Source organism: Pteropus vampyrus, unplaced genomic scaffold (genome assembly GCF_000151845.1).
Source record: "Pteropus vampyrus isolate Shadow unplaced genomic scaffold, Pvam_2.0 Scaffold188, whole genome shotgun sequence".
NCBI classification, from domain to species: Eukaryota; Metazoa; Chordata; class Mammalia; order Chiroptera; family Pteropodidae; genus Pteropus; species Pteropus vampyrus.
The window spans coordinates 1,305,537-1,309,687 of NW_011888969.1; the positions used below are offsets into that span (position 1 = coordinate 1,305,537).

Sequence of the window (4,151 nt, forward strand, 5' to 3'; positions counted from 1 at the left end):
AAATTGTCCACACCGTCCTTGTCCCAGACAGAGCTGGAGGTCCTGGACGTTCACTTCGCGTTCCTAGGAGCTTTTCGGCGTTCCCGGAGGCAGCAGTCCCCGAGTTGTCGCTTAGGGGCAGAATGGCTCAAACTGTTTGGCCTCACGGTCGGTCCCTTTACTCTCTTAAAAATCATTGAAGACCACTAAGAGATTTTGTTTATGTAGGTTATTAACTGAATAATTTTAAAAACTTCATCTGTCAACTTATTTTAACACAAGGATGAACTCATTCAGTGTAAATATAAACAATCTTTTAATGAAATATGTTTACATTATCCAAAACAAAATAATGGGAAAGAGCAGCGTTACTTTCTATTTTTGCAATTCTCTGTAATACCCGATTTAGTACAAGACAGCTGGATTCTCAGTTTTGCTTCTGCATTTGGGAAACCCCACTCGACACTCATCAGGAAATGAGCAAATGGGGCAAAGAACATCTGACCTTGTTACAAATATGTTTTTCACCTCTTGGACCTCTTGCAAGCATCTCAGGCCCCCTCAGGTGTCCCTAGTCTACGTGGTGAGAATCCAGATAAATGGGAGCCAAGCTCCCAGGGGTCTGGGGTGACTGGCAGGAGGGAGGTGACAAGCAGGGCAGGCACGTTTGGGATCCATTCACTCACACCACTTTGTCCCAGATAAGCCCCCTCCCTCTCCCACACCAGGCAAGTGGCTCTGGGGAGAAATCCTGTGGTTATTTTAGAATCCATCCACTCTGTCATGCACGAGGCTTTTAAATTGAAGAACGTTTTTCTAACAGGAAAACATTGGACACCTAAATGTACACAATAGTAGTGGTTAGATAAATTACAGCTTCTCAAGCCAAACACTGGGCGGCCTCAAAGAGAAAGTAAGAGGCGTGTTCAGTATGAATAGCCTGCAGGTTTATTAAGCAGAGAGCACACGTATAGAACAATGTGTATATTATGGCCTTTTTAGTGTGTCTTTGAAGGAAAATAATATTGCATAACTGGGAAAAGAAACAGAAATTGCTTATAATAATTGGTTATCTTTGGGGAGATATAGAAACTAAAGATTTTTAAACCTTCCAGCAATGAGTAACATATTGTGTACAATTGCTGATTGTGCAATTACATTCAGTCCTTAAAGAAGCGTGAGAGGGTTGGCGGCGGCGGCGGGACCGAATTTCATTTCCGCGGGTTTCGAGCTGTTCCTAGCCGGGGCTCTGGGAGCCCGCGGACCCGCCTCGGCCCTCGAGCTCCGCCCCCACCCCTTGCCATTGGTCGCCCGCCGCGCCGCGCCGTCCAATCGCAGCGCTTTGCGCCAAATTTGAATCGCTGTTTTCATTTGAATCGGGAAAACGAGGCGGGCGGCTTTCCGCGCCGGCGCCGTCAACGCCAGGCACCTAGCGGACGTACCTGGGCGGGCCAGCGGGTCACCCGCAAGGGCGACGGAGGGGGGAGCGGGGACTGCGGCGGAGGTGGGCGCGGGCCCGCGGGCTGAGTCCCGGACCCTGTAGCGCGGGGTGGGCGGTGGACGCAAGTGGACACGTTGCCGGCTCCTCACCGTGCGGACTTTGGGTTGCGCCCCCGCGAGCGGTGGACCCATTGGTCGCGGTGATTCGACCTGGGTAAGTCGGGGCACCACGGGGGCGGAGGCCGGAGCCCGGAGCCCGGAGCCCGGAGCCGCAGGGACCCCTCCTGGCTCTGCGGAGACCCACGCCGGGAGCGCGGCCTGGGCCCGGCTCACTCTGGGCTCGGGCCCGGGGTCTCGGTGGGAACTACCCGGAGATGTGACTACGGTGGGCGGCGTCTCGGCCGCAGGTCTTTGGGGGCGCTGGGTGCTGGAGGGCGCCCTGGGGGACAGCCCAAGGTGTGGCTGGATCTCCCACAGATGTCAGATAAGGTGTGTGCCCGGGTGGCAGGGCATCGGTGAATTGTACAAGCAACCTCAGTTGGTCACTTAGAGTGACTTCTTAGCTCTTTGCCGCCCCCCCGCCCCACGCCGCGTGTTCTCTTTCTGTCATTTTATGCAGCGGTGTGTCCCTGCGGTGAAGGAGTCGCTCGGAGCTTGCTTCAGCGACTTTCATGCCTGAACTTCCTGTACGGGTGCTACTCAAGTTCTGGTCTTGAAAATGGGTCCTACAGGACGCCTTGTCACCATCAAAAGGAGCGGGGTCGACGGCCCCCACTTTCCACTGAGCCTCAGCACCTGCTTGTTCGGGAGGTGAGCCCTGCGCACGCGTGGACGGTTTAGCTGAAAAGACCTCAATATCTTAATAAGGACAGATTAACAGGCCGGAAACCCGGCTCTCGGCGTCGTTCCTGCCCCCACGTTTTGAGGCTTCCTCTGTGTTGTCAGCTTCACGTAGTTGTTTATTACAAAACAGAAGTTTGAAAACAATGTCTATATGTTAACTGTGTTTTTGAGTCAAACATAAACGTTAAAGTTGATTTGATAAACATCTTTAAGTGGAGAAAAATATAGATGATCTCAAATCCTGATTCACTTCAGGCGGTCTTCAGAAGACAGCTGTTTATCCGAAGTCCCTCCAAAAGGTTGCATTCATTGGCTTCTGGGGGACACTGTAGAACAAATGGAGAAGGAAGCTCCTGTATGGCTTGCCGGACTTCAGAGAAAAACAAAAATGGGTGGGAAAGCCCTCCTGTGTGTGTGGTGGTGATAACTGTGGCTCCCCTAGCACAGGCGACATTACTAATTGCACCCCCTGTTGATTTCTAACGTGCCTTTTAGACAAATGATAGGTCACCCTCCCCCCCACTCCCCGGGCTCATAGAACCCTGTGTGGTGCCACCCCGACCCCCTTGGACCCATACCCTGTGCATGCCACCTCAGACGTTCCAGGCCCTAGCTCACCTTGATGCTTTTAGCGGGTTTGAACTTTGTGACTGGAACGTTCTCTCCATCCTCCCATGAGTGAGTCCTTTCCAACTTTAAGATGTCAGTCCAACTGTTACCTGAAAAGGAGCCTTTGGTGAACACGGCTCTTGTTTTTCCTGATGCCACACGCGGTCATGTGTCCAGGCAGCTGCCCCACCGCTGAGCTCCCCAGAGGCAGGACCGTTGGGGTAATAACTGTGTCGTTGGTGCCTGGTACGGGCTCAGGCATGTAAGAGGTCACGAGGGCTTAGCGCTCTGGTCAGTGTCCAGTGGAAACATGGGCTGTGGAGAATTGGAAATGATATATAGCAGTGGTTCTCAACTGGGGGCCACCCTGACCCCCAGGAGACATTTTTCCGTGTCACAATGTGGGAGGCCGACGCTGCTGGCACCAGTGAGCGGAGCGCAGGGATCCTGCTAGGCATCCCATGGTGCACGGGACAGATCCCACTGTGGAGAATTATCCGGCCGGCCTACACTGTCAACAGGCAACGGCGAAGAGCCATCCTCTATATGACCGATCCGGCTGGCGGTCTCCTGCTGGACAGACTCTCAGTTCTAGTGAGATAGTTGCTCCCTCTTGCTGGAATATTCTGATGCCTCCAAATCAAATTCTCTTCTTTGATTTAAAGTAGCTGTTCACTTTCCATAGCTTCTTTTCTATAGAAAAATGTATGAAAACATTCTGGTATCAAAGGGCAGCCATTCTAGTTATTATACAGCAGCGAATAAGCCTATTTTTATGTAAGATTTTATAATTTAGAAACCAATTGGTTTGCTCATAGGACTTGGGTAGGAAAAGAACTGAGACTCCAGAGGCTCCTGAGAATGGAGAAGAGAGTGTACAGTCATCCAAGCTTATAAAACCACAGGGTGGCCACGGGGACACCAGGGACCCAGAGACCTTACCAAGGACCTTGATGAGTTTCTGCGTGTTGGGGAATCCTCCTTCCTGGTGCTTCCTGCTTTTTGTGAAAAGACAAGTAGAATCTAGAGAATGTTTTTTTGTTGCTTGCAGATTAGTATTTTTAGTGATAGGAGCCTTGCGAATCTGTCAGTTAATACAGTTTTAAAAGCAACAATAAAAAGCTCACAAGTAATAGCATTTGCTGTGTGCCAGGTAAATGACAGGTGTGAGTAACTCATTTAATTGTCTGAAGAACACTGCGATGTGTGCTAATGTAATTCTTTGTATATGAAGAAACGGGCACAGAGAGGTGCTAGCATAAAATACAGCACTTTTGGTG

At 51.0% G+C, this 4,151-nt stretch overlaps 1 long non-coding RNA gene across 1 annotated transcript; it reads left to right on the forward strand.

The window, feature by feature from the left end:
- The first annotated feature begins 1,365 nt into the window (after positions 1-1,365).
- Positions 1,366-4,145, forward strand: LOC111746431. Its single transcript, XR_002783097.1, has 3 exons — positions 1,366-1,633; positions 2,039-2,229; positions 2,963-4,145. It is a non-coding gene; the product is annotated as an uncharacterized LOC111746431 (long non-coding RNA).
- The last annotated feature ends 6 nt before the right edge of the window (positions 4,146-4,151 follow it).